Here is an 11697-nt window from a genome sequence, read left to right on the forward strand (position 1 = left end):
GATTGAGAATGATCAGCCATGATCACATTGAATGGTGATGAAGGGCCGAATGGCCTCCTCCTGCACCTATTGTCTATAAGGCAGGTGAATGGGGTTGAGAGGGAAGGTGGTCATGATCGATGGCCTAATTCTGCTCCAACAACTAATGAACTGATGCAGAGGCCACGTTTCCGGACGAGACCCTTTCTAAGGACTGAGAGTCAGGGCATTTATCTTGGTTCCTTCCCCACTGACTCTCAGTCTAAAGAAGGGTCTCGACTCAAAACATCACCTATACCTTCTTTCCAGAGAAGCTGCCTGACTCGCCGAGTTACTCCAGCATTTTGTGTCTATCCCTCTGGACTGCCCAAGCCGCCTCCTCACTGTGGACCTTATCGATAATTGCGTAAGCCTTTCAATCCGAATAACATTCGCCACCCACGTGTTCACATTCCTCACTCCTAATGTAAATCACTAGTATCATCTTATTATTATTACAAGTAGACACAAGGAACCGCAGATGCCGGATTCTTTTTGCAAAACAAAAAGACACAAAGTGCTGGAGTAACTCAGCGGGTCAGACGGTGTCGCTGGTTAACATGGAGAGGGGACGTTTCGGGTCAGGACCTGTGGGAAGAAAGGTCACGACCTGAAATGTCACCTACCCATGTTCTCCAGAGATGCTGCCTGACCCGTTGAAATTCCCCAGCACTCGGTGTGTTCATTTGTAAAACAACATCTGCATCGGGGTCGGAGCCCTTCTTCAAACATCTTCTTTTTTTAAAAACACACATAAAAACGATTGACTAGTTAGTGTTGATCTGTCGTGGGCGCCGACAACTATCACGGCGAAGATACTGCAAACTGACTGAAGAGGGGTCCCTTCTCTCCAGAGACGCTGAGTTACTCCAGCATTTTGTTCCCACCTGCGAACTTTAGCCCAGTTCCTGACACCCCCTTGCTTAAAGACATTCTGGCCTTCCATCACAGTGAGGAGGGGGCTGGAGGAGACTCACAATAGACAATAGGTGCAGGAGTAGGCCATTCGGCCCTTCGAGCCAGCACCGCCATTCAATGTGATCATGGCCGATCATTCTCAATCAGTACCCCATTCCTGCTTTCTCCCCATACCCCCTGACTCTGCTACCCCTAAGAGCTCTATCTAGCTCTCTCTTGAATGTATTCAGAGAATTGGCCTCCACTGCCCTCTGAGGCAGAGAATTCCACAGATTCACAACTCTCTGACTGAAAAAGTTTTTCCTCATCTCCGTTCTAAATGGCCTACCCCTTATTCTTAAACTGTGGCCCCTGGTTCTGGACTCCCCCAACATTGGGAACATGTTTCCTGCCACTAATGTGTCCAACCCTTAATAATCCTATACGTTTCGATAAGATCCCCTCTCATCCTTCTAAATTCCAGTGTGGTGGGTGACCCACTCACTGTGATGGGTGTTTCTTTTTTGGGGGGTTTGTGTTGGTTGAGGTTGTGTAATTTGCTTATTTCATTGCTCTTATTGTTGGACTGTGGGTGACGAAATTTCGTCCATAAAACTTTTGTTTTTTGGATGACAAATAAAGATATCCTTAATCCTCTGGCCGGGCCCCGCAATCCCTCGGCTATCCAACAGGTGCCCAGCAAACCCCAGCGTCGTTTCTCCAAACAACACAGTTGCTACTTTGATAAGAACCTCGCCTATGAATTATTCGAAAATGACAAGGCAAACTAAACGACGCAGGCGGCCCGAGGGGAGTGTGTGTGTGTGTGTGTGTGTGAGACTGTGTGTAATCGATCGCCTGTATTGTGTAATCTTGTAAATATTTATGTAAACACGAGGAACTGCAGATGCTGGCATCTTTCGAGCTAGAAAGAAAAATCCACAAAGTGCTGGAGTAACTCAGCGGGTCAGGCTGCAGCTCTGGGGAGGGGGGGGGGGGTACAGACAGGCGACGTTTTCCCTGGAATTTAGAAGATTGAGGGGGGATCTTATAGAAACTTACAAACATTCTTAAGGGGTTGGACAGGCTAGATGCAGGAAGATTGTTCCCGATGTTGGGGAAGCCCAGAACAAGGGGTCACAGTTTAAGGATAAGGGGGAAGTCTTTTAGGACCAAGATGAGAACGTTTTTTTTCACACAGAGAGTGGTGAGTCTGTGGAATTCTCTGCCACAGAAGGTAGTTGAGGCCAGTTCATTGGCTATATTTAAGAGGGAGTTAGATGTGGCCCTTGTGGCTAAAGGGATCAGGGGATATGGAGAGAGGGCAGGTACAGGACACTGAGTTGGATGATCAGCCATGATCATATTGAATGGCGGTGCAGGCTCGAAGGGCCGAATGGCCTACTCCTGCACCTATTTTCTATGTTTCTATGTTTTGGGTTGGTGGCCTTCTTCAGAAAGCTTAAGGGTCGATGTAAGAAGGACACGCAGAACGCTGGAGTAACTCAGAGGGTCTCTGGGGAACCTGGACAGGCGACACGATTCGGGTCGAGACACCTTTTTCAGACTCTTTGTTTCTGCAATGTATCTTGTCGGTGGTTAAAGTTCGGCTTCACAAACAGGATATCAAGTTAACCCGGTGCGACCAAAACGCGATTTGAAACCGGTGACGAATCTCACCTTCGTTCTGGTCCCACGATAAACAAGAAACAAAATACCCCCCGGGTTCCTTCCCCCTTCATTCCCCTCTCCCTTATAAATCCGTTCTGTGCGGCCACCATTCGGTGTGGGCGCTGAGACAGGTCCTGGCAATGTAGTAGTCAGTCTAGGTAATGTAGCAGTCAGTCTAGGCAATGTAGCAGTCAGTCTGTTCACTGCCACGTACTGAAACAGGGGGAACAAAGAAGCATTCTGTGGCAATGGGAAACAACAGAAGCATTTGGTCTCTCCGGGCACTACACGGCACCTTGCTCAATCCTTTGTATTGAGCAAACACTTCTCAAACCCTTCCCCAGAGACAATCCGGGGAAGGAAGGAAGGAAGGAAGGAAGGAAGGGACACACTGACAACGATTTTCTGAAGTCGACCCCCCAGCCTGAGAGAATGATCTGGCTTCCAGTGACAGATCTTTTGTTGTTGTTTCTCCCCACACACACAATCTCTCACACACCCACACATACACACACTCACTCACACACACACACCCACACACTCACAGACCCTCACACACACACACCCACACCACACACACACAGACACACACTCACACACACACAGACCCACAGACACTCACACGCGCGCACACACACATACACACTCACTCTCACACTCTCACTCACACACTCTCACTCACACTCACACACTCTCACTCACACTCACACACTCTCACTCACACACAGAATAAAAAAAGGACACGGATTAATAATTTGCCAGTCGGCCTTGGCGATGGGGAAGAAAGAAATAACACCAGCAACAACAACAACAAGAGGAAATGGGGGTTTGTATGTACCTCGCTCGATCGTCCTTGTCAAAGAGTGTTCTGGCAGCTGAGCCTGCGGCCGTGGTGTCCGCTCGCCGGGCGCTCCCTCTCTCTCTCCCACTCTCTCTTCCCTCTCTCCCCTCTCCCTCCGTCTGTCTGACTGACTGCTCGCCACCCACCCACACATACACCAGCAGCCAGTCCACGCACAGCCCCAGCGCAGGCGCAATCCGCACACACTGTATCAGTTTGCACACAGGGAGGGGGGGGGGGGAGGAGGAGGAGGAGGAGGAGGAGGGGGAGGAGGAGGAGGAGGAGGAGGGGGGGGAGGGGGAGGAGGAGGAGGAGGAGAGGGAAGAGGAAGGAGAGGGAGGGGGAGGAGAGGGAGGAGGAGGAGGAGTAGGGGAGGGAGGGGGAGGTAGGGGAGGGAGGGAGGAGGAGTAGGGAGATGGGGAGGAGGGAGGAGGAGGAGGAGAAGGGAGGAGGCAGGAGGAGGAGAGGAGGAGGGGGGAGGGACGAAGGAGGAGAGGGAGGGAGGAGGAAGAGGAGAAGGGAGGAGGAGGAGAAGGGGATGGGGAGGAGAAGGGGATGGGGAGGAGGAGGGGAGGGATGATGAGTGGTGGGGGTGGGGAGAAAGAGGAGGTGGAGGGAAGAGGAGGGGGGAGGGGGAGGAGGAGGGGGGGAAGGAGGAGGAGGAGGGAGGCAGAGGAGGAGGGAGATGGGGAGGAGGAGGAGGAGGAGAGGGAAGGAGGCGGGAGAAGGAGGAGGAGTAGAGGAGGGGAGAAAGAGGAGGAGGGGGAGGGAAGAGGAGGGAAGAACAATAGGAGGGGGGTTGTAGGGGGGGGAGGAGGAGGGGGGAGGCAGAGAGGAAGGAGGAGGAGGAGGAGGGAGGGAGGGGCAAGGCAAAATGTGTAGGAAAGAACTGCTGTTTACACCGAATATAGGCCCATAGACACAAAGAGCTGGAGTGACTCCGCAGATCAGGCAGCAGTCTGAAGAATTGGTCTCAAAACGAAACTTCACCCATTCTTTCTCTCCAGAGTTCCCGCTGAGTTATTCCAGCTTTTTGTGTCGATCTTCGGTTTAAATCAGCATCTGCAGTTCCTTCCTATACACATCTCTCGAGGATACGGATAGGCAACATTTTGGGTGGGGACACTTCCTCAGACTGCTCAAGTATCTTTCTAAGGAGACAATAGACAATAGGTGCAGGAGGAGGCCATTCGGCCCTTTGAGCCAGCACCGCCATTCAATGCGATCATGGCTGATCATTCTCAATCAGTACCCCGTTCCTGCCTTCTCCCCATACCCCCTGACTCCGCTATCCTTAAGAGCTCTATCTAGCTCTCTCTTGAATGCATTCAGAGAATTGGCCTCCACTGCCTTCTCGGGCAGAGAATTCCACAGATTCACAACTCCCTGACTGAAAACACTGTATGACTCTATCTCACTCCCATTACCTCAGCACTCCACTGGTCACTATTATGTGTCTTAAATGTGTGATGAGCTGTGTTCTAATGATCAAGAGTATTTAATATTTTAGTTTGTTGCTAAGGGAGATGTCAGAGATAGTCCAGGTATATTTAAGGGCAGGAAGGAAATTGGAGGTGAAGTGTATGAAGTCAGTGAGTTCTGCATGGGTGCAAGAGGTAGCACCTATGCAGTCGTCGATGTAGCGGAGGTAGAGTTTGGGGATGGGGCCAGTGTACGTCTGGAACAGGGTTTGTTCGACGTACCCGACAAAGAGGCAGGCGTAGCTAGGGCCCATGCGAGTGCCCATAACTACGCCTCTGGTTTGGAGGAAGTGGGAGGAGTCAAAGGAGAAGTTGTTGAGGGTAAGAACCAGCTCTGCTAGGCGGAGGAGAGTGTTGGTCGATGGGGATTGGCTGGTTCTACGGTCGAGGAAGAAACGGAGGGCTTCGAGACCATCCTTGTGGGGGATGGAAGTGTAGAGTGACTGGACATCCATGGTGAAAATAAGGGAGTGGGGGCCTGGGAACCAGAAGTTATCCAGGAGATGGAGAGCGTGTGAGGTGTGGGAGATGTCAGAGATAGTCCAGGTATATTTAAGGGCAGGATGGAAATTGGAGGTGAAGTGTATGAAGTCAGTGAGTTCTGTAATATTTTAGTTTATTTAGTTTAGATATAAAGCATGGAAACAGGCCTTTTGGCCTACCGAGCTCACACTGCCCAATGATAACCTATTCACTAGTTATATCCTACAGACTAGGGATAATTTATAGACGCTAATTAACCTACAAACTTGGAGTGTGCGAGAGAACCCACATTGTCACAGAGAAAACGTGCAAACTCAATACAGACAGCACTCGGAGTCAGGACCGAACCCAAGTCTCTGACGCTGGTAGGCAGCAACTCTACCACTGTGCCACCCAAATGTACCAAGAACAGACAATGGAATTCTTTCTTGCAACGGCAGAACAGGTTTGTGATTATCATGTTTCATGTATCAGATTACACTAGTGAAGCACTTCTGGTTGTTTTGCTGAATAAAAATAGAATTTTATTGAAGGAGACACAAGGAACTGCAAATGCTGGAAGATTGAGCAAAACTCAAAGTGCTGGAGTACCTCAATGGTAGAGGCAGCATTTGTGGAAAGAATGATGAGGGAACCAAACTGGAGGCACATTTTCTCCACAGAAGCTTCCTGACCCACGGAGTCTTTATTAAAAGAACAGCTTTATTCATAATATACACCATAAATACAGTCAACTAAGTACATTCACTTGACAATGTTTTTGACAATTCATCAACCGTTAACAGCATTGATATGCAGGGGGATCTTGGAGTACGTTCATAGCGCAATAAAGTGGGCAGCACAAGCAGATGGGGTGGTAAAGAAGGCAGATGGTATGCTTGCCTAGGTTGCTAGGGGCATTGAATGCAAGGGTCAGGAAGTCATGATGTAGCTCTACAGGATTTTGGTTAGGCCGCATGTGGAGTATTGCACGCAGTTCTGGTCGCCCCTTTACCTGAAGGATTTGGGAGCTTTGGGGAGCGAGCGGAGGGAGCTTACCAGAATGCTGTCCGATTACAGTGTTTCTGCCGCAGGGAGAGGTTGGATGACTCGGATTGTTTCCTCTGGAGCGTCAGAGGTCGAGGGGGGACTTGATAGAAGTATATAAAATTATGAGAAGCGTCAATAGGGTAGACAGAGCCTTTTCCCAGCGTGGAATTGACCAACACAAGAGGGCAGAGCTATAAGGTGAGAGGGTGAACGTTTAATGGAGATGTAAAGAGTTCGTTTTTTTTTACACGGAGTAGTGGGGGCCGAGCACACTGCCAGGGGTGGCAATGGAGGCATAGAAACATGGAGACATAGATAATAGGTGCAGGGATAGGCCATTTGGCCCTTCGAGCCAGCACCACCATTCAATATGATCATGGCTGATCAACTAAAATCAGTACCCCCTTCCTGCTTTATCCTTTGATTCCGTTAGCCCTAAGAGCTAAATTTAACTCTCTCTTGAAAATAACCAGTGAATTGGCCTCCACTGCCTTCTGTGGCAGAGAATTCCACAGATTCACAACTCTCTGGGTGAAAAGGTTTTTCCTCATCTCAGTCCTAAATGGCCTACCCCTTATTCTAAAACTTTACCCCGGTTTAATAATTTTGTATGTTTCTATATGATCCCCTCTCATCCTTCTGAATTCCAGTCATTACAAGCCCAGTCGACCCAGTCTTCCATCAAACAGTGTGTCAGTCCCGCCATCCCGGGAATTAACCTGGTGAACCTACGCTGCACTCCCTCAATAGCAATAATGTCCTTCCTCAAATTAAGAGACCAAAACTGCACACAATACTCCAGGTGCGGTCTCACCAGGGCCCCGTACACCTGCAGCAGGACCTCCTTGCTCCTAAACATAAATCCTCTCGCAATGAAGGCCAACATGCCATTAGCTTTCTTCACTGCCTGCTGTACCTGCATGCTTACTTTCAGTGACTGATGTACAAGCACACCCAGGTCTTGTTGCACCTCCCCTTTTCCTAATCTGACACCATTCAGATAATAATCTGCCTTCCTGTTCTTGCCACCAAAGTGGATAACCTCACATTTATCCACATTATACTGCATCTGCCATGCATCTGTCCACTCACCCAACCTATCCAAGTCACCCTGCAGCCTCATAGCATCCTCCTCGCAGCTCACACTGCCACCCAGCTTTGTGTCCGTCGCAAACTTGGAAATGTTACATTTAATTCCCTCATCTAAATCATTAATGTATATTGTAAATAACTGGGGTCCCAGCACCGAGCCTTGCGGCACCCCAATAGTCACTGCCTGCCATTCTGAAAAGGACCTATTAATTCCTACTCTTTGCTTCCTGTCTGCCAACCAGTTCTCTATCCATGTCAATACCTTACCCCCAATACCATGTGCTCTAATCTTACACACTAATCTCTCATGTTGGACCTTGTCAAAGGCTTTTGAAAGTCCAGATAAACCACATCCACTGGCTCTCCCTTATCCATTCTACTTGTTACATCCTCAAAAAAGAGGCAGATACGATAGTGATGTTTAAGAGGCGTTTAGATCCGCACATGGAACTGCAGGGAACAGAGAGATATGGATCATGTGCAGGCAGATGAGATCTGTTCAGCTAGGTATCATGTTCATAAGTTCATAAGTTCCAGGAGCTGAATTGGGCCATTCGGCCCATCAAGTCTACTCTGTCATTCAATCATGGCTGATCTACATTACCCTCTCAACCCCATTCTCCTGCCTTCACCCCACGATCCCTGACACCCTGACCGATCAAGAATCTGTCAATCCCTGCCTTAAAAATATCCATTGACATGGCTTCCACAACCTTCTGTGACAATGAATTCCACAGATTCACCACCCTCTGACTCAATTAATTCCTTCTTGTCTTCTTTCTAAAGGTGCGTCCCTTTGTTCTGAGGCTATGACCTCTGGTCTTAGACTTTCCCACATTCATTCTATCCAGGCCGGCATGCTCTGCACAAACCATGGACCAAAGGGCTCATTCCAGTGCTGTACTGTTTCATGTTCTATGTTCTCCGCCACTCATGTTTGCTCCTGACCCAATGAAGCTTTTGACAGAACTATCGAACCGGCGCAATATTTTATCTTAAATATATGTTGTAAATATAATCAGAGCATGGCTTTCTCTATGTTCCTTATGTCATCAATTCAACATTGCCTTTCCGGAGTGTCTTATTTTTATTGTACCATTAACAAGGTCACGTTCTCCCAAACCACCTTGCAGACAAAGCTGCTGGAAGAACCCAGCAGGTCAGGCAGCATCTCTGGAGGACATGGACAGACAATAGACATGGCTGATCATTCTCAATCAGTACCCCGTTCCTGCCTTCTGCCCATACCGCCTGACTTCGCTATCCTTAAGAGCTCTATCTAGCTCTCTCTTGAATGCATTCAGAGAATTGGCCTCCACTGCCTTCTGAGGCAGAGAATTCCACAAATTCACAACTCTCTGACTGAAAAGGTTTTTCCTCATCTCTGTTCTAAATGGCCTACCCCTTATTCTTAAACTGTGGCCCCTGGTTCTGGACTCTAATGTGCCCAACCCCTTAATAATCTTATACGTTTCGATAAGATCCCCTCTCATCCATCTAAATTCCGGTGTATACAAGCCTAGTCGCTCCAGTATAGGTCCAAACAGGCGATGTTTCAGATTAGTGTAGGATTAGTATCATAAGGTCATAAGTGATAGGAGTAGAATTAGGCCATTCGGCCCATCAAGTCTACTGTGCCATTCAAACATGGCTAATCTATCTCTTCCTCCTAACCCCATTCTCCTGCCTCCTCCCCATAACCTCTGACACCTGTTCTAATCAAGAAGTATAATTGAATACATTTTATTAAATTGAATACATTTTATTGGCCAAGTATGTATACATACAAGGAATTTGCCGTGGTGCTTTGCTCGCAAGTAACAACATGACGTACAGTAGACAATTAAGAATAAAACATTATAATTTATACATGTGAAGAATTAAATAAAATACCAGAGCAAAAGGAGGATACAGACTTTTGGTAAAGCTACTGCTCGTGGAAAAAAGCTGTTTTTATGTCTGCCTGTGGCTGCTTTGACAGTCCAGACTCGCCTTCCTGAAGGAAGTGCTTCAAAGAGTTTGTGGCCAGGGTGAGAGGGGTCAGAGATGATCTTGCCCGCTCGCTTCCTGACCCTTGCAGTGTACAGTTCGTCAATGGGGGGAAGGTTGCAGCCAACAACTTTCTCAGCTGAGCGAACGATTCGTTGCAGCCTCCGGATGTCGTGCTTGGTGGCTGAGCCAAACCAGACCATGATGGAGAAGGTGAAGACAAACTCTATGATGACCATCATTGCCTGTGGCAGGTTGTGTTTTCTCAGCGGCCGCAGGAAGTACATCCTCTGTTGGGCCTTTTTGACTGTGGAGTCGATGATGGCCCCCCATTTAAGGTTCCTGGAGGTGATGGTTCCAAGGCACTTAAATTACTCCACAGATGTGACTATGGTGTTGTTGATGGTGAGTGGGGGGAGGGGAGGGGGAGCTCTTCGAAAGTCTACAATTAGTTCCACCGTCTTGAGAGCATTGAGCTCCAGGTTGTTGTGATGGCACTATGTCACTTCCCATCTGTAGGCAGCTTCCTCCCCATCCTGGATCAATCCAATCAGGGTCGTGTCATCCTCAAACTTGAGAAGCTTGACAGAGGAGTCTGTGGAGGTGCAGTCGTTGGTGTAGAGAGAGTAAAGGAGAGGGGAGAGTACACAGCCTTGCGGTGCTCCTATGCTGAGGGTCTGCGGGTCCAAGATGTGCTTTCCCAGCCTCACATGCTGCTTCCTGTCCGTCAGGAAGGTGATCCACTGACAGAGGGGTTCAGGCACAGTCAACTGGGAGAGTTTGGAGTGTAGTAGCTCTGGCACAATGGTGTTGAATGCAGAGCTAAAATCCACAAACCAAATCCTTGCATAGGTCCCCTTGCGGTCTAGGTGCTGGAGGATGAAGACTTGACTTGACTTGACTTGCAGGCCTAGGTTGACTACGTCATCCACCGATCTATTGGCCCAGTATGCAAACTGCAGGGGGTCCAGCAGGTAGTTTGTGATATTTTTCAGGTGGGCCAGCACAGGTTTTTCAAGGGCCTTTATGATTACAGTGCGACAGGCTGACTACAGAGTTATTAAGACCAGTAATCCTTTGCTTTTTGAGTACAGGGACAATAGTGGAGATTTTGAAGCAGGCAGGTGTTGTACTTCGTGGTCCGGTACTTGTTGTACCTTTGTTGTGACTCTGGAAGGACCACGAGTACACGTGTATAAAAGGTTACATTGCTGGAGCTCAACTCCAGGCTGTTTATTCCAAGGCCGCCTGGATCCAGAGTGACCGCCTAATCACACCCATCACTTATATACACAGCCATACAAAGTAGTTCTTGGATACACAAAGTAGTCCCAGCAATATCACAACATCCCCTTGTCATATATTACAACATCCCCCTTGTCTTATATAAAATTGTTTTCTTTACCATTCGAGGGCTAAAATATATTTAACAAACAAAACCAAAACACCATTGCTTTTTGCAAACAAAACCAATAACACAACTAAACACAATTGCTTTTTTTCGCCATCATGGTGGTCACTCCTCTGCGGAATTTCACTCATCGCCGGGTGGTCACTCATCTCCGGGTGGTCACTCACTCCGTGTGGTCACTCACTCCGGGTGGTCACTCCACAGATATATACATTTATACAAAAGCATCAAATATAATACATTAAGCTTTCATTACACAGATCACTACACAGGTCATTAAACACAAAATATTCATTTTGTTCCATATCTTCCCCTCAAGAAGACGTGCTGTGTAGATCAAACGTAGTGTAGGCTCTAGATGCTCCACCACCATGATTTGCCTGCCACTGCTGGGCTCCCACTGCTGGGCTCCCACTGCTGGGCTCCCACTGCTGGGCTCCCACTGCTGGGCTGGCACTGCTGTAATCGCGGTGCGCTGGCCCCGCCCACAAGTGCTCCCCGGCAGCTGCCGTTCGACTTTTCGAACGTGCTGCCGCTGGCCCCACCCACAGGTGCTCCCCGGCTCTGCCCACAGGTGCTCCTGGCAGCTGCCGCTCAAATTCGAAAGCGCTGCCGCTGCCTCGGGCCCAGGGCCGTCCCGACTCTACCGTCGACGCGCCTGGGTAAGTACGCAGTGCCTCGGCCTTACCGGCCGCTGCACCTCCGCGGGTGGTCGGTCCCTCCAGTTGCCGACCCCCTCCGGTCGCCGCACACCTCCGTGGGTGTCGGTCTTACCGGTCGCCGCA

At 49.0% G+C, this 11697-nt stretch overlaps 1 protein-coding gene across 1 annotated transcript in view; it reads right to left on the bottom strand.

Annotated features, from left to right (window-relative positions):
• Nucleotides 1–3547, bottom strand: part of smox (spermine oxidase) — a 49543-nt gene extending 45996 nt beyond the window's left edge. The window contains exon 1 of the mRNA XM_078408035.1: nucleotides 3425–3547. The gene's annotated coding sequence lies outside the window, so the exon portion shown is untranslated. The remainder of the gene's footprint in view (nucleotides 1–3424) is intronic.
• Between the last annotated feature and the right edge of the window lie 8150 nt (nucleotides 3548–11697).

Source organism: Rhinoraja longicauda, chromosome 1 (assembly GCF_053455715.1).
Source record: "Rhinoraja longicauda isolate Sanriku21f chromosome 1, sRhiLon1.1, whole genome shotgun sequence".
Lineage (NCBI taxonomy): Eukaryota > Metazoa > Chordata > Chondrichthyes > Rajiformes > Arhynchobatidae > Rhinoraja > Rhinoraja longicauda.